We start from the raw sequence: 19,868 nt of genomic DNA, 5'->3' as shown, positions 1-19,868 counted from the left end.
TATTCTGACCAATATGGGACTAATCCTCCCTCCATCTCCCTGCTGCTGGAGGTCAGCCTTAAAAAAAGCATTAAGCAAACAGCTAATGGAATTAAGGCTATAATAATATAGGGATATAGTGAGACAATTCTATTAACAAGATATAAATCATGTTGAGTGTGAGGTAAGTGTTTTTTAATTGATTGATGGAAACAGCGATCCATAGGTTTTCTGGAGACTAACAGCCATTTACCGTCTCCTGCAGAGTAAGTGAGGCAAAAAAAGGAGAGATAAGAAAATTACCCTGGGCTGAGGAATAAATTATTCAGAAAAGATAATCATTTTGTGCTGACATTACTAATGTGAAGAAGCATTTAATCTCCCTCCTGTGGGAATGGGGACCCGGGCAAAGCTTTTTACAAAGATTAAAACTGCAGCCGGAGCGCCAGGCTCTCATTACCCACACTGCTGTCCTCTAATCAAGGAGAGGAGGGCTCTGCAGACGGTTCACCCAGAGTTTACCCCAAAACAAACACACGGTACCGTGCATGAGCGCATGTCCGCTGGTTTGCTGAATACACCAAGACCCGTCACCTGGCAACCGCAGGCCAAACCGCTTCCACGGGTAGGCTGGGTCATGTTAAAACCAAAAACTTCATTTTCTCTTGTTTATTCATCAGTTTATACGTGCCAGAGTCCAATCAATAGAACATTGAACATCTGAACTCATTTATTTATTTATTTTATTTTTATTTGATTTTTTTAATTTTTATTTATAAAAGTGATGGTATACATTGAATACAAAAAAAAACTATTTCTGGACAAATGTGAGTCACATCTATTATTACACATCTACAGGACTGTCTAAAATTCGAATGTTGTGATAAAGTTCTTTATTTTCTGTAATGCAATTAAAAAAACAAAAATGTCATACATTCTGGATTCATTACAAATCAACTGAAATATTGCAAGCCTTTTATTATTTTAATATTGCTGATTATGGTTTACAGTTTAAGATTAAGATTCCCAGAATATTCTAATTTTTTGAGATAGGATATTTGAGATTTTTTAAGCTGTAAACCAGGGGTCACCAATCCTGGTCCTGGAGGGCCGGTGTCCCTGCAGGTTTTAGATGTTTCCCTGCTTCATTGCACCATGATACAAGTGACTGTGTCATTAACAGAATTGTGCAGCCCTGGATGACAAGCTGATGACGATGATTAATTAGAATCAGGTGTGTTAAAGCAGGGAAACATCTAAAACATGCAGGACACCGGCCCTCGAGGACCAGGATTGGTGACCCCTGCTGTAAGCCATGATCAGCAATATTAGAATAATAGGTAACACTTTACAATAAGGGTCCCTTAATTAACGTTAGTTAATGCATTATTAAGCATTAATTAACAGTTTAATAATAGTTAAATAACCATTATTATGTATTACTTAACATTAATTAGCATATTAGTTAATGCATTAATAAACAGTTAATGAATGCCTACTGCTCAGAGTTAATTAATACATTAGTAAGCATTAATAAACGTTACATTATGTAATTATGTATCCTTATGTATGCATTACTTAGTATTAATTAATACATTAGTTAATACATAAGTAAAACGTTAATAATGTCCCTAGTAATCATTTACTAATGGTGTTTATTTGGAGTGAATAAGCATTAAGTAACAGCTACCTAATACATCTACTAATCATTCACTAATGGTGTACATGTTTACTGGATGGGCATTATTAAACAACTATTTAGAGTCTTAAGTAATCATTTCCTAATGGTGCTGTGTGTGTTATCAAGTTGCTTACCTGACCTTATGAACGGTAACCTGACATAAACCTTAATAAATGTATAGGAGTGGCTCATAACCATTACTTAACCATTAGTAAAGGCTTGCTGGACCCTTATTGTAAAGTGTAACACATTTATCCCTTAGGTAACACATTATTAATGCTTAACTGCCTCATAAGCATTACTTAACCATTACTTAACCATTAGTAAATACTATTCTGGACCCTTATTGTAAAGTGTAACACATTTATCCCTTAGGTAACACATTATTAATGCTTAACTGCCTCATAAGCATTACTTAACCATAATTAACCATTAGTAAATACTTTTCTGGACCCTTATTGTAAAGTGTAACACATTTATCCCTTAGGTAACACATTATTAATGCTTAACTGCCTCATAAGCATTACTTAACCATATATATATATATATATATATGTATATATATATATATATATATATATATATATATATATATATATATATATATATATATATATATATATATATATATATATATACACATCTGTGATAACAGATACGTAACAACAATTCGAACAGAGGAGATCTTCGAACAAACATTATTTAGTAACATAATACAATAACACAGTATGATAGGCTACCCTCTGTTTATCCTCCCTGGAAATGTCTGCTCCCTTTTGACATGATGAGCTATGAGTGGCACCAGTTCCCTCCTCCCCCTCTTCTCCACCAAGCGAAGCACCGGCTTCCCTGGATGTCTTCGCCCTGGCCGCCTCCGCGTGCTTTGCACCCCCAGCATCCCGAACACCCACTTCCTCCGCTTCCAGCCCCCAGCCATCCTGCCCCTTCCATACTGTGTTTTGGGGAAAATGACAGAACAAGAAACAAGATTATTAACCTTGTGTCAGATAAATTTATAATGTTAGCAGGAATAAAGTTGACAAATCTGATTAGACAAAGTAGAATGCAAGATTTCCATGGAATGGATGATTACTATAGCCAAATTTAAGAGTTTCTATAGGAAGGATTCTGTCCCATTCTGTTTTTCATCACTATAAGCATGAACATTATAAATGATGGGCTGCTGTTTCAACTTGGCTTCCGTCGATCGGCAATCCAATCGTTTCACTGCGATTGAGAAGACAATCAACAATGTTTTTTTTTCTTGCCGATGTTATAAAACATACACACATGCTGCTACAGCTGTGTAGTGCCCCACCCATTGTGCTCTGGCTCAGCTGATCGACGCTCAGACAGCAGTTAGATCTTGCAGTTTTTAACTCTTTTTATACACACAAAGTACAGCCAAATACCAGGCTAAAAAATACAGTATAGGTCTCTACATGTGGATGGTGGACCAGAGCATGTGAGGGAAACAGAGCAGGTGAGAATTTTCTTGCTCCTTGCTCACAGACCTGTCCAAAAAAGTAGCGTTGTACACTTAAACCCAAACCTGGCATCATCAGATTCCAGTATGAGTTCTGTTTCAGGTCTCTTCCCTCCCACAGTTTGAATAATAATTGAATCAATTACATACTTTTCGATAACAAACAGATCCAGCTAGAAAACAAGCTGGTTGTAGGTCAGGTATGGGTGGCCCTGGAGCTAAATTGGAGCGGGATGGAGCAGGAGCGCTGGTCCAACTTTTAAAATAAAAATCAGCATCCTGCTCCCTGCTGGAGGCCGCATATTTGCCCTTCGCCACCAACTTTTACCGTTGCGCTTGTATTTGGTGCCTTTTGCATCTTCAATTGGTAAATGTCTTTGACATAACATTTAAACTCTTCTTTCTAAACATATTTCTGATAATTGCACATGATTTTGTAATGTTTTACCTCAAAATTCTGATCAAATTTTACATATTGAATCTTTGAATATACTAATTAATTTTTCCACATTGGTGATGTGGTTATAACTAGTCTAGTTTCCAAACACTAATATTTCAAAATGATTGTCTGGGGAAGTTCCACCTCAATTTTGAAAAAATAAGCGGGTGTCTGGGTGGAAACGTTTTGTGAGTTTAAAAAAAAACAGTGTTGCAAAACAAACCAACAGTGTTTTAGGGTGGGCCTTTCGTTGCTAACATTGCTGACGTTTCTGGTAAGGTGTGTGCAAAGCAGAGCTAACCAATCATTGGTTGAGGACGAAAGACTAACACAGATTTTCATTTAATTTCATTTAATTGTTCTGCCCATGGAAACATTCAAATTGTACCAAAGGAAATAGCAAACAATTGGATCTTTATCCATGTTCAGAAAGGAGCAGGCAAAAGAAAACTCTTATTTAACCTGCCTATTTTACCTATTTTACCTTTTCAAGGAAGCTGGTTGCAACCAGCGGTAGCACTATTACAAAATCCTGCACTAACTTCCCCAGACATTCAAGTCTTGTCCAGTCACGACCTGAACGTTGGGCATCACAAGACTAAGTCATAATTAGCAGCCTAACAATTTGTAGCAGTTAATATAAAAAGTTACCTTTCTTTTATGTCTGAAGTGACTCATCTATCACCACGAAATGCTCCTTCCCCCAATTCTCTGTCCTTCTCTATGATGCAGCCTCTCCATCGCTGTCACGCAGACCTCCCGTTGCTTTGCCATTCTTGAAAGGGTTCTTGAGGATGCAGCAATGTTGTCCATCATGAAATCAAGCTGGCGAATAATAATAATAATAATAATAATAATAATAATAATAATACTGACCAAAAAAGTTATCCCACAATGTTAGCCAAAGTTACCTACCATTCAAATCGGTCCACAGATCCACCATCTTTTTCTTCAGCTTAATTTTGTGATGACACCGGTTGGACTTGACTTTCCATCTCAGTATTTTTTTCTTTTGGAGCCATTCAATTAGTTTGAGGTGTTTGTGTTTTTTTGCCTTCTGTCAGCTCACTCAACTTGTTTGCTAACTTTAACCCACGCATGCCGTGTGCTCCTAAAATGAAACGTGCAGCTTGGTAAATGGCTATCCTGTTAAAATTACTGTCCGTCCTGCCAGAAAATTCTGCTCCTCCTACAAGGCAGTTACACCCAGGTTACACCGCGATAACTCCTGAGTTCTGGTGCGCGCCAATGCTGCGTTCATGACACCTCCGAACTCTGGGTTTCCCCATTGAAAACTCCCATTTCTGTCTTCAAAGCGTTCCAGACATTGACATTAGACATTGTTGTGTGATGTCAGAAAATTGATTCTCCAAGAAGACTCTGAATTTCCCGAGTAGGAGCACCAATATTAGGCCTTAATTAAAACCTTAGTTCCGAATTGGCCTGAACGCCGCATATAACTTTTTTTCTTTGCGCGCACTGACCGCGGCACCAGCTACAGAAGCGCCTCAAGATGGATGAGCTCGGAGTCTTACCTCCTCACAGGACCAGGCTAACCACGCACAAGGAAAAAGCGGAAAAGGGAAAGTCATCTGGAAAACATGGTAAGATTAATCTAACTACGTTAAACTGTTAGCTCTTAATGTTAACTTTATGACACTTTTTTTTTTTTGAAAAGTTCACAAATCAAGTTGTCATAACAAATACATCATTCTGACAAAATGTACACTCAAAAAGATGCTGCATATTTGACTCAGTAACACTTGAATAATGGAGAAGAAGAAGTTTACGTCGGTAAATTTGAAAGACTGACTTCTCAGTCATGTAACTGAAAGGGTGTGTGTAATACACCTTATGAAGGCTGACACTGTTTTAAACGGAAGACCTCAACTAAACACGGGAGTGGGATGGATGAGACGTCACTGAAACTTGATGTGATGAAGCTCTGCTGCCCCTGCTAGTTTTGGGGGGGTCACCAGACATAAAACCTGTTTTCTCTGTATTTTGAAGGTAGAGGCTTAGATTTATTAGGAATTCGTCTGAAAAAAATTATAATAGGTAAGAATTACAGTACATAAAAAATATGTGGTTATAATGGGAGTCAATGGGGCAAATTTGGACATGAAGGTAAAGAGTGTAAGTTTTTTTAAATGAACTGTCATCAAAAATAATAATGCATCAAAATAAATGTTATCAATTATTGACATAGTCAATGCTGTAATATATTTCACTTTGAACCTAATTTTTGAAAATATTGCATATTTTGTGATTTTCCTATTGAAAAAATCAGGAGTTGTAAAAAGAATATTTAAAGATTATAATAAACTTTATATCTATGGCTAGGTCTGAAGTTGTTGAAAAGATTTTATGTGGTGAAAGTAAAAATAAATATTTATTACATTTTTATTGCACTTTTATGAAAGGGTAGTCAATCAGGCAGTTAAGCATTAATAATGTGTTACCTAAGGGATACATGTGTTACACTTTACAATAAGGGTCCAGAAAAGTATTTACTAATGGTTAATTATGGTTAAGTAATGCTTATGAGGCAGTTAAGCATTAATAATGTGTTACCTAAGGGATAAATGTGTTACACTTTACAATAAGGGTCCAGCAAGCCTTGACTAATGGTTAACTATGGTTAAGTAATGCTTATGAGGCAGTTAAGCATTAATAATGTGTTACCTAAGGGATAAATGTATTACACTTTACAATAAGGGTCCAGAAAAGTATTTACTAATGGTTAATTATGGCTAAGTAATGCTTATGAGGCAGTTAAGCATTAATAATGTGTTACCTAAGGGATAAATGTGTTACACTTTACAATAAGGGTCCAGCAAGCCTTTACTAATGGTTAAGTAATGGTTAAGTAATGCTTATGAGGCAGTTAAGCATTAATAATGTGTTACCTAAGGGATAAATGTGTTACACTTTACAATAAGGGTCCAGCAAGCCTTTACTAATGGTTAAGTAATGCTCATGAGCCACTCTTATACATTTATTAAGGTTTATGTCAGGTTACCGTTCATAAGGTCAGGTAAGCAACCTGATAACACACACAGCACCATTAGGAAATGATTACTTAAGACTCTAAATAGTTGTTTAATAATGCCCATCCAGTAAACATGTACACCATTAGTGAATGATTAGTAGATGTATTAGGTAGCTGTTACTTAATGCTTATTCACTCCAAATAAACACCATTAGTAAATGATTACTAGGGACATTATTAACGTTTTACTTATGTATTAACTAATGTATTAATTAATACTAAGTAATGCATACATAAGGATACATAATTACATAATGTAACGTTTATTAATGCTTAATAATGTATTAATTAACTCTGAGCAGTAGGCATTAATTAACTGTTTATTAATGCATTAACTAATATGCTAATTAATGTTAAGTAATACATAATAATGGTTATTTAACTATTATTAAACTGTTAATTAATGCTTAATAATGCATTAACTAACGTTAATTAAGGGACCCTTATTGTAAAGTGTTACCTATATATATATATATATATATATATATATATATATATATTATATATATATATATATATATATATATATATATATATTTATATATATATATATATATATATATATATATATATATATATATATATATATATATATATATATATATATATATATATATAAGATGTATACATATGACAAATTATTATCTGTTAAAATCTGTTTTATTTTGTTTTAAATAAACAGTATAAACTTCTTTATGTGTGATTGCTTAATTTACTAATGGTTAACTATGGTTAAGTAATGCTTATGAGGCAGTTAAGCATTAATAATGTGTTACCTAAGGGATAAATGTGTTACACTTTACAATAAGGGTCCAGAAAAGTATTTACTAATGGTTAATTATGGTTAAGTAATGCTTATGAGGCAGTTAAGCATTAATAATGTGTTACCTAAGGGATAAATGTGTTACACTTTACAATAAGGGTCCAGAAAAGTATTTACTAATGGTTAATTATGGTTAAGTAATGCTTATGAGGCAGTTAAGCATTAATAATGTGTTACCTAAGGGATAAATGTGTTACACTTTACAATAAGGGTCCAGCAAGCCTTTACTAATGGTTAAGTAACTCTCATGAGCCACTCTTATACATTTATTAAGGTTTATGTCAGGTTACCGTTCATAAGGTCAGGTAAGCAACCTGATAACATACACAGCACCATTAGGAAATGATTACTTAAGACTCTAAATAGTTGTTTAATAATGCCCATCCAGTAAACATGTACACCATTAGTGAATGATTAGTAGATGTATTAGGTAGCTGTTACTTAATGCTTATTCACTCCAAATAAACACCATTAGTAAATGATTACTAGGGACATTATTAACGTTTTACTTATGTATTAACTAATGTATTAATTAATACTAAGTAATGCATACATAAGGATACATAATTACATAATGTAACGTTTATTAATGCTTACTAATGTATTAATTAACTCTGAGCAGTAGGCATTAATTAACTGTTTATTAATGCATTAACTAATATGCTAATTAATGTTAAGTAATACATAATAATGGTTATTTAACTATTATTACACTGTTAATTAATGCTTAATAATGCATTAACTAACGTTAATTAAGGGACCCTTATTGTAAAGTGTTACCTATATATATATATATATATATATATATATATATACATATATTTATATATATATATATATATATATATATATATATATATATATATATATATATATATATATATAAGATGTATACATATGACAAATTATTATCTGTTAAAATCTGTTTTATTTTGTTTTAAATAAACAGTATAAACTTCTTTATGTGTGATTGCTTAATTTACTAATGGTTAACTATGGTTAAGTAATGCTTATGAGGCAGTTAAGCATTAATAATGTGTTACCTAAGGGATAAATGTGTTACACTTTACAATAAGGGTCCAGAAAAGTATTTACTAATGGTTAATTATGGTTAAGTAATGCTTATGAGGCAGTTAAGCATTAATAATGTGTTACCTAAGGGATACATGTGTTACACTTTACAATAAGGGTCCAGAAAAGTATTTACTAATGGTTAATTATGGTTAAGTAATGCTTATGAGGCAGTTAAGCATTAATAATGTGTTACCTAAGGGATAAATGTGTTACACTTTACAATAAGGGTCCAGCAAGCCTTTACTAATGGTTAAGTAATGGTTAAGTAATGCTTATGAGGCAGTTAAGCATTAATAATGTGTTACCTAAGGGATAAATGTGTTACACTTTACAATAAGGGTCCAGCAAGCCTTTACTAATGGTTAAGTAATGGTTATGAGCCACTCCTATACATTTATTAAGGTTTATGTCAGGTTACCGTTCATAAGGTCAGGTAAGCTACCTGATAACATACACAGCACCATTAGGAAATGATTACTTAAGACTCTAAATAGTTGTTTAATAATGCCCATCCAGTAAACATGTACACCATTAGTGAATGATTAGTAGATGTATTAGGTAGCTGTTACTTAATGCTTATTCACTCCAAATAAACACCATTAGTAAATGATTACTAGGGACATTATTAACGTTTTACTTATGTATTAACTAATGTATTAATTAATACTAAGTAATGCATACATAAGGATACATAATTACATAATGTAACGTTTATTAATGCTTACTAATGTATTAATTAACTCTGAGCAGTAGGCATTAATTAACTGTTTATTAATGCATTAACTAATATGCTAATTAATGTTAAGTAATACATAATAATGGTTATTTAACTATTATTAAACTGTTAATTAATGCTTAATAATGCATTAACTAACGTTAATTAAGGGACCCTTATTGTAAAGTGTTACCTATATATATATATATATATATATATATATATATATATATATATATATATATATATATATATATATATATAAGATGTATACATACAACAAATTATTATCTGTTAAAATCTGTTTTATTTTGTTTTAAATAAACAGTGTAAACTTCTTTATGTGTGATGCTTAATTTACTAATGGTTAACTATGGTTAAGTAATGCTTATGAGGCAGTTAAGCATTAATAATGTGTTACCTAAGGGATAAATGTGTTACACTTTACAATAAGGGTCCAGAAAAGTATTTACTAATGGTTAATTATGGTTAAGTAATGCTTATGAGGCAGTTAAGCATTAATAATGTGTTACCTAAGGGATAAATGTGTTACACTTTACAATAAGGGTCCAGCAAGCCTTTACTAATGGTTAAGTAATGCTCATGAGCCACTCTTATACATTTATTAAGGTTTATGTCAGGTTACCGTTCATAAGGTCAGGTAAGCAACCTGATAACATACACAGCACCATTAGGAAATGATTACTTAAGACTCTAAATAGTTGTTTAATAATGCCCATCCAGTAAACATGTACACCATTAGTGAATGATTAGTAGATGTATTAGGTAGCTGTTACTTAATGCTTATTCACTCCAAATAAACACCATTAGTAAATGATTACTAGGGACATTATTAACGTTTTACTTATGTATTAACTAATGTATTAATTAATACTAAGTAATGCATACATAAGGATACATAATTACATAATGTAACGTTTATTAATGCTTACTAATGTATTAATTAACTCTGAGCAGTAGGCATTAATTAACTGTTTATTAATGCATTAACTAATATGCTAATTAATGTTAAGTAATACATAATAATGGTTATTTAACTATTATTACACTGTTAATTAATGCTTAATAATGCATTAACTAACGTTAATTAAGGGACCCTTATTGTAAAGTGTTACCGAATAATAAAAGGCTTGCAATATTTCAGTTGATTTGTAATGAATCCAGAATGTATGACATTTTTGTTTTTGTAATTGCATTACAGAAAATCACAATATTCTAATTTTCTGAGACAGTCCTGTAAGTGTGTGGTGTGTCATCAACAAGCACGACTTGTGAAGAAAAATAAGAAATGATCATAGCAGATTAATGAAAACACATGAAACAGACACGAAGGAGAGCTCCCATGAAACACCAGCTTCTTCTTCATCTGTAAATTAGTTTAAAGGCTGGAGCTTCTGTGATTGGTCGGCTCTGGAATCCCGATCTGGCCCCGCCCACCGCACTCACAACTGGAGAATGTGGTTGACGATACACAGGGTCTCTTAATGTCCCAAGAGCAGCACGAGTCATCAACATTTTTATCTTTTAATCTTTTATTCTTTTTTTGGGGGGGCTCAACGTGTCAAAGGTGCGGTGGTGAGAGCTCAAACTCAAAGATCAAACACTCCCCGCACTGAAAACTGCTGATTAGGAACGGGCGATATTTTACCGTTCACGATATACCGTCAAAAAAATTCCCCATGGTAAGAATTTGTCATCTCGCGGTAAAAAAGATAAATTCCCGTTGATGACGTTTTTGTGTAACAAACATGGCGGAAGGCGGATCTGAGAGCGAGGAGCTCGTTGTTAAACAAGACTCCAGCTCCGTTATCTGGAACTGGTTTGGATTTATAAAGAGAGACGAGGAGCAAACATCATCTATTATGTGCAGAGTCTGCAAAAACAGAAGGAAATGGTTGTTACATTTTGATATAACGTTTGACTATTTCCAAAAAAAATTGCAATAGTATCTAATTTGTGGCATGTTCCAACCACAGGTTAATTTGCACATTTTATTTATATTAGAAGGTCATCACTGATAGGATTTTATTTTTAGTGAACTTTTATTTATTTGTCCTGTTTATTTATTTATGAGGTTGTATTTTTTTCTACTTTGTGATTTTATAAGCTAAGAAAACTTGAAGGACGATGGTACTTTAGCTGTTTGCACTGTTATCCCACTGTTTAAGCCATACAGTTGGAATAAATGTTGAATCTGTTCTTACATTTCAAACTTGTTTTATTTGAGTCAGTTTTGCAGTACAGGTGTACTAATTTAATTGGTTTTTATCAATTCAATTTAATTGGTGTAGTTTAGTAGTATTTAGTATCTTTTAGAGCAGTGATTTGGGGGCTCCAAAGACTGAATGTGGTGATAGATTTATAGTTAAAAAGGTGGTATTTGGTATTTTTTTTATTGTCATTTTTATCGTTTTCGGGATAAATGCCGGACATTATCATGATACATTTTTTAGTCCATACCGCCCAGCCCTACTGCCGATACAACAGGACAGTCCAGAAAGAGGAACAAACAAGTCTGGAGGTGAGAGGAACACATGAGATGAACGGATGGGCAACAGGAAGAACGACGGGCACATCGTTGTTGGGATGCTGCGATGAGTTCATGGCTTTTGAAAGCAGAAGTGAAAGCAGTTGCATGGAGTACGACTGTGCCTGTTCTCATGTCCCTGAAGCTGCTGATGATGGAGATAAGACACACAGTACTGGAGTTGAGGGGGGATGAGGGGGGATGGATGGCATCCCCCCTGAAATAAAAACGGTCCAAATCATCCCCCCTGTAAAACTGTCATCCCTCCTTTCCATCCCTTATGTCATTTCATCAATGAATGTGGTTTTACTGCTATTTCAACATTTAGAGTCATCACCAGAAAAATAACACCAGAAAAATAACTTATTTGACAATTTTCACCTGTTTCAAGTACATTTTCACTTGAAATAAGAAGATTTATCTTCTCATTACAAGCAAAAAAATCTTGTTCCACTGGCAGATTTTTCTACTTATTTCAAGTGAAAATCTACTTGAAATAGGTGAAAATTGTTGTTTTTTCCAGTGATGAGTCTTGTTTTAAGTGTAATGATATTTTTTTTTACTAAACTGAGACATTTTAATTAGAAATAAGACAAATATTCTTGTTAAGATTGTGAGTTTTTGCAGTGATCCATTTTACTTATCCTGTGAAGGACAGAGTCATATTGATAAGTTCAGAAAAGTGTTTTTTATTGTTGTGTTTTGATGTATTTGATGTAAGCCCAGTGGATATTTAAAGCTTACAGAAGGCTGCATTTAACTGCTGCTATGTCATTCCTGCAGTATTTCTGCAGGTGTTTTGGTCAGTCCTATTATTTGGAATATATTATATTATTTGTAATCAGCACAAATTATCTGTCCCCATATGATAAAAACCACCACCCCCCCTGATATTTTTTACAACTCGAGTATTGAAGACACAGTATGTTCTGTTACGCTCTGGACGTTTTGGCAGCATTGGTACGTCACCCCCTCCCTGCACACAGCCCACTTCCTTTAGTTCAAATCCGTACATATCAGTAGCAGAGTTAACTGGTTTGAAAATGATGGCTTTCTTTATTTTTGAGTATTTGGCGTCCATCACTGTTTGGCCTGTTTCCTCCCGCCCCGTGTCCTGCTGCAACACCATGTGCAGACGAATTAAAGGCTGTGTAAAGGAAAGAGGCTGATGAAGAGAGCAGCCAGCATGACAGATTCTGAGCCTCACAAACAGGAAGCTGGAGGGAGCGCGCTGCAGGCGGCCCGTGTTATCTCCCCGTCATGTTTATTACCGCCGGCCTCTTGTTGCTCGTGGGCCGCGCTGACAGTGATGGACAGCTCCTATTAAGACCCTCTCTGCCCGGCAGCTGGCAGCGGCAGATACATTAAATACAACAGTTATTACTTTTCATTGGCTCGCCCGTAAAATATGGCCACTAAATAGCTGTTGCCATCAGATGCAGTTTGATACAAGATTTTAATTTGAGAGACGGCTCCATAACACGGCAGCTATTGACACCAGGCTTTGTGCGAGGACAGTAATGATGGTGTACATGTGTGGGTATTGATGCTCTGTCTCCTGTGGGCTTTGTCTGCCTGTTGTATACGAGCGGGATGTTATCAGAGCTGCCTCCTCCCTCCCTCATTCACAGAGCTCGTCTGCTTATCGCAGCATGTCCCACTGTGGTTTCCACAGCGTTTAACCCCATGTCACACCCTCTTTAGATCAGCACCAGCTCCTCAACCTAGCTGTTTTCATCAATGAACTGATACCAAAATAGTGAAATAACCACAAGAGGCGATAGTCCGGATCAAAGTGGCGTCACAGCAAAGGCGACCCTATGTTATGTGTTCATAAGACTGAATTCAATTTAGCAGACACCAAATTACTATTTTTTTATATTTACATAAAAAAAAAGAACAGGACAAAGAAGCAGCCTGTTACTGCAACTACAACTACTTTTGGTTTGTATTTTATTATGTTTCCTATGTTGGTTTGGATGTTGTTCTTTCTGGATGATATCAACTAGGAATTCTGGTATTCTCCATAAGTGGTTACGATGAGTAAACATGAAAACAGAAAGTTGTTTACATGTAGAAGCAGCAGAAAGAGCTTTCTAAAGCCCATCTCTGCGTGGCCGAGACCCGCCATTGCTGAAAATAAAAGTAAAGCTGCAAACAGAAACAAACGCCGCTGCAAATAAAATAAACGCTGCAAATAAAAACAAACACCGCTGCAAATAAAAGAAACGCTATGCAAATAAAATAAACGCTGCAAATAAAAACAAACGCCGCTGCAAATAAAATAAGCGCTGCAAATAAAAGAAACCCCGCTGCAAATATAAAGAAACCCCGCTGCAAATAAAAGAAACGCTGCAAATATAAAGAAACCCTGCTGCAAATTAAAAAAAACCCACGCAAATAAAAAAAGCCACAAAGGAAGTGAATTACCGGGGACTATTTTGCTGATGCACCGGTGTTTTTTACGTGAGAGGAGAAGTCCCTGACCACCACACACAGCTTCAACTTCACATTCATCCAAATAACTATTGTTACCCACGCTTTAGATTATTCTTGGCATTATTACTAATGATAAAAACAACAAAAACAACAACACCGGTCTCCTCTCACATAAAAACACCGGTGCATCGGCAAAAACAGTCCCCGGTAATTCACTTCCATTGTGACTTTTTTATTTGCGTCGTTTTTTTATTTTATTTGCAGCAGCGTTTCTTTTTGTTTGCAGCGTTTATTTTATTTGCTAAGCGTTTATTTTATCTGCAGCGGCGTTTGTTTCTGTTTGCAGCGTTACTTTCATTTTCAGCAATGAAACAACAACAAAACAACTGAAATCTAAAAGAATCAATGAGTTCACCTGTGTTACTTGTCAGTGAGGAATATGACATCATCACCATATTTGTACCTAGGCAACAAATGCTAATGCATTCATCTCTGGAGATTTCAACGATGCTCCTGAACTGACATTTTCTCACCTCATGTCCTGTTTGGACAAGAGGTGACAATTGTTTTCAATGTCTGTGTCTTTGTATCTCGTTTTTTATTCTGGACCCAGTGTCTGCAAATAAAGTTTATATATAAAATACTTTATTGGGGATTGATGAATTATACTTCACTTCACCAATGTGATTGAAGTTCAGCTGAACTGAAACCGGCCTACACACCGCCAACAGAAGAGAAGGAAACTAAGATTTACAGAATATACATAATGCAAAAAGCTTTAGGTTAAGTCTGTCCAGTTCACCTTTTCATCTGTTTCATCTGGACATTCAATCTGGACCTTCAAGTAAGTTACCAGAAACAGACAAGCTCAGAGTAGAGAAAACATGCTAAGACCCAAGAAAACCAACATAAAACTAAACCCAGATCCGACCAGAAAACACCAAATCTGAAGCACAACGGATGACAAAAGTATAAGAAACTCAAAACCGAACCACCATAACCCGACACGTTAGTTAGTTAGTTAGTTAGTTAGTTAGTTAGTTAGTTAGTTAGTTAGTTAGTTAGTTAGTTAGTTAGTTAGTTAGTTAGTTAGTTAGTTAGTTAGTTAGTTAGTTAGTTAGTTAGTTAATCTTTATTAATCTTTCAATACACGTCCCATCGGCGTTGTTGCAATTCCTGTTGCACCCAGTACTGGAGTTGAGGGGGGATGAGGGGGGACGGCATCCCCCCCTGAAATAAAAACGGTCCAAATCATCCCCCCCTGAAATAAAAACGGTCCAAATCATCCCCCCCTGAAATAAAAACGGTCCAAATCATCCCCCCCTGAAATAAAAACGGTCCAAATCATCCCCCCCTGAAATAAAAACGGTCCAAATCATCCCCCCTGTAAAACTGCCATCCCCCCTTTCCATCCCTTATGTCATTTCATCAATGAATGTGGTTTTACTGCTATTTCAACATTTAGAGTCATCACCAGAAAAATAACACCAGAAAAATGTGACAACTTTCACCTGTTTCAGGTAAATTTTCACTTGAAATAGAAAAAAAAATGATCCACCAATCCAATTTCCAGTTAAATGTGCGACTGAAGACTCCAACGTGTTGGGATGTGAACGACTTCCAGCTGACTTCTGTCCATCTAGCCCGGGGGTCGGCAACCCGCGGCTCTAGAGCCGCATGCAGCTCTTTAGCGCCGTCCTAGTGACTCCTGGAGCTTTTTCAAAAATGTTTCACCTTTTTTTCATTTTTTCTTCTTTTTTTTCTTTTTTCTCTTCTTTTCTCTTTTTTCCTCCTTTTCTCTTTTTTTTCTTTTTTCTTCTTTTTTTCCTTTTTTTCTCTTTTTTCTTCCTTTTTCCTTTCCTTTTTAATCTCGACATTTCGACTTTTTTCTCGACATTTCAACTTTTTTCCCGAGATTGTACTTCAACATTAATCTCGACTTTTTTCTCGAAATTTTGACTTTTTTTGAACATTTCAACTTTTTTCTCAGCATTTTGACTTTTTTCACGAAATTTTGATTATTTCCTCGATATTTAAAATTTCATTTTTTGCGGCTCCAGACATATTTGTTTTTTGTGTTTTTGATCCAATACGGCTCTTTCAACATTTTAGGTTGCTGACCGCTGATCTAGCCTGTGAGCTGCCTCCTCTAAATGCTCGTAACATCATCTAATGATGATGGACAGGGACCAGGCCCGTCCAGGCCCACGTCTCAGCAGTGATGCTGGGACATTTGCATGTTGGCCGGTGGCGGGGGCTCCGTGTCACGTCGGCCGATCTGTGTGCTGCATATGAAAAGCTTTATGGAAGCAATTAAATGTGTGCTTAATGGCCAGGAGCTGGCAGAATGATTGTACAATTGAATTAGCAGTTATGATGCGGCACATTACAAGATGAAGTAAATGCAATTAGCTCATCTCCCCTCCTCCTCCCCGCCTCCAGCTTCAGCTGCATGATGGGACTTAATTAGCTCTTGTCACATACACTCTCCTGCTGATCTAATTCTGCGACAGCTCAAAGTGGATGTGAAGCCGAGCTGGCCATCGATGCTACAACGTGATGCATTACAGCTGACTCATCCAGATAATAACGACCGCACAGAGATCAGAGCTGCAGCTTCTCTCTGCAGGATGCAGACGCTGCTTCAACGCTCTCAGGATTAACACAGCCATCGGTCTGGTTTCAAAAGAGTTCAGGGGAACCAGGCAGGAGCATCAAATCTCTTCTGCTTGGTTTAGTTATAAATCCCACAAGAACGAGTGTTCACCCCACGGAAATGTCTGTTGGCAGTAAGACAAATGGATCTTGATCGTGATTCTCTCATGTTAAATCTGTGTGTTTTTCTCTATCATCCGTCTTTGTTTCCATCTCCTCATCAACATCTTCTCCATCTGAATATTTTGTTCCTCTCTGTTCCACCTCATAGATTTCTGTGGCTTAAATCTGTCATTTGTTTTTTTGTTTGATCCTTTTTTCAACAGACACAAGTACAAAGTGTCTTCACGGACCAAAATCATTACATTTATAGAATACAGGACTGTCTCAGAAAATTAGAATATTGTGATAAAGTTCTTTATTTTCTGTAATGCAAAAATGTCATAGATTCATTACAAATCAACTGAAATATTGCAAGCCTTTTATTATTTTAATATTGCTGATCATGGCTTACAGCTTAGAAAACTCAAATATCCTATCTCAAAAAATTAGAATATTCTGGGAATCTTAATCTTAAACTGTAAGCCATAATCAGCAATATTAAAATAATAAAAGGCTTGCAATATTTCAGTTGATTTGTAATGAATCCAGAATGTATGACATTTTTGTTTTTTTAATTGCATTACAGAAAATAAAGGACTTTATCACAATATTCTAATTTTCTGAGACAGTCCTGTATATTAATGACCAGAATTTATAGCAACAGCGTGCAGAAAACATGGATATTATAGAAATGTTGACATTTATCAGTTGTTTGGAGAATAAGGCTCAGTTTAAACTTGATATTAAACCTGGTCTTGAGTGATCCAGTCTCACCGGGCGGGCTCTAAGCAGGTGTGTTCACACCGGACATGAACATGCGTTTGGAGTGTCGCGTTGTGACTGGATCTCACTGTCCCCCTTATAAGAAAGACTAGCGATTTCTGCTAGCAAAGACTAAAGGGGTTGTTTTCCAACATCATTTAACAAAAGAACTCATATGTGCGCATTAACAATGGCAATGAGAATGCACAAACTTGGAACATAACGAAACGCCTCAAAACAGAAAGTAATGTGTCTAATATTTATTGAAAAGAAGAACTAACGTAGGTAAAGGTAAACAGACGAGTCCATGATGTGTGTTAGTGACTGAGTTTCCATGCATCAATAAACCTTTTAAAACACGAATATTGGCAATAACCCGGTTACACGGCCATGTAAACACCAATAACCCCTTTGAATAACCAGAATTTGCTCATATTCAGGTTTTTAAAAACCCCAATATGAGCCCTGGGTTACTCCTTTTAAAACTGAATATTGGGTCATGTAAACACCAAACGTAATATCCCCATCAAACGGAACAGGAATTTGTTTTCTGCACATGCTCTGTTCACAAGGAATCCTGGTGTTTTGAGTCCAGGAAGTTCTTATAAACACGGAGAAACCAAGACCAGGAGGAGACTAATCACTTCATAAATGTAATGAAGGATATGAACATTTCTGCATTTGTAGACGGTAGAAAGTACCGGGATAGAAGATTTACAAGAAGGTGAGAGAAAAGTTGCGCGAAGCAGCATTTGTTTTGAATTTGGATACAGGAAGAAGAAGCAGAAATGACGGGAATTGCGTCATCACGTTCTCCGTGCGTCGCTGGTTTGATCCAGATATCCCCAATGATTAATTACCATGTAAACGGAATATTCCCAATGTTTCAGTAACCAGAATATTAGCAATAACCCAAATTTTGACTGCATGTAAACGTAGTCACAGTCATCAGGGGAGTAAGTGGCCTTTATGTGGCCCAGAACACACTCTGTTTACACGGTTGAAAGAATGTGGTCACATGTGGTCCACACCACCTCTGAATCATATCTCAGCGCTGGTTTCATTTACACCCGTATTTAAATCTGCCCACAAAATCAGATCAGGTATTTTAAAACCTTTTAAACCGGACTTATTTGTTGCATACGTAGAAGAATCGGAGGAATCTGTCCAGTTGTATTCTGATGCTCTATAGTCCTTTGGTGATCTAATTCTCTTCCTCATGATGTCCTGTCAATAGTTGACAGATCTGGACAGTCTGGATATGAAGCTATCCTGTTAAAGACCAGCTTGTTTTTGTTTTTTTTGTGCACTAAATCTGAGAATTAATCATGGTATCATAAGAACCAAATTAGCATAGTTTAACTCGTGTTTATCTGGAAGATTCCAGTTTAATTCAATTCAATTCAATTCAATTTTATTTATATAGCGTCTAATACAACAGAGTTGTCTCTAGACGCTTTACAGAGACCCATACCCAGAACATGACCCCCGAGCAGATATTACATAAACAATGGCAGGTAAAAAACTCCCCTAGTGGGAGAAAAACCTTAAGCCAAACAGTGGCAAGGAAAAACTCCCCTTTAGGAGGGAAGAAACCTTGAGCAGGACCAGGCTCATCAGGGGGGACCCTCCTGCCGAGGGCCAGACTGGTGGGTCAGGGACGGCAACAGCACAGCAGGCAGGTGGAAGCAGCAACGGGATGACCGGGGGTGGGGACCGCAGGCCAGCACACAGCTCCCGAAGCTCCGGCCCAATCAGCAAGTCCCAGGTTGGGGTGCAGGGTCAGGAAAAGACTTGTGCTCCGTAATGCAAGCTACAAGCCACCCATGGCCACCTGCAGGACAAAAGAGAGAAAAGGGAGGAGAAGGGGGGGGCAGCAACGGGATGACCAGGGGTGGGGACCGCAGGCCAGCACACAGCTCCCGAAGCTCCGGCCCAATCAGCAAGTCCCAGGTTGGGGTGCAGGGTCAGGGAAAGACTTGTGCTCCGTAATGCAAGCTACAAGCCACCCACGACCACCTGCAGGTTCCGGTGTCCGGCAAAGGATGCTGCAACATGGACAAAAGAGAGAAAAGGGAGGAGAAGGGGGGGCCAGCACAAGAAACTACAGGAG

General features: G+C 36.4%; 1 long non-coding RNA gene across 1 annotated transcript; it reads right to left on the bottom strand.

The window, feature by feature from the left end:
- Positions 1 to 2,398: 2,398 nt before the first annotated feature.
- Positions 2,399 to 4,540, bottom strand: LOC133454785 (uncharacterized). The gene is made up of 3 exons (XR_009783444.1): positions 4,501 to 4,540; positions 4,237 to 4,410; positions 2,399 to 2,612 (listed from the first exon to the last, which is right to left on the bottom strand). It is a non-coding gene; the product is annotated as an uncharacterized LOC133454785 (long non-coding RNA).
- Positions 4,541 to 19,868: the final 15,328 nt, after the last annotated feature.

Source organism: Cololabis saira, chromosome 11 (assembly GCF_033807715.1).
Source record: "Cololabis saira isolate AMF1-May2022 chromosome 11, fColSai1.1, whole genome shotgun sequence".
Taxonomy (NCBI): domain Eukaryota; kingdom Metazoa; phylum Chordata; class Actinopteri; order Beloniformes; family Belonidae; genus Cololabis; species Cololabis saira.
The sequence above is the reverse complement of the archived record's forward strand: the minus strand, read 5'-3'. Positions and strand labels throughout refer to the sequence as shown.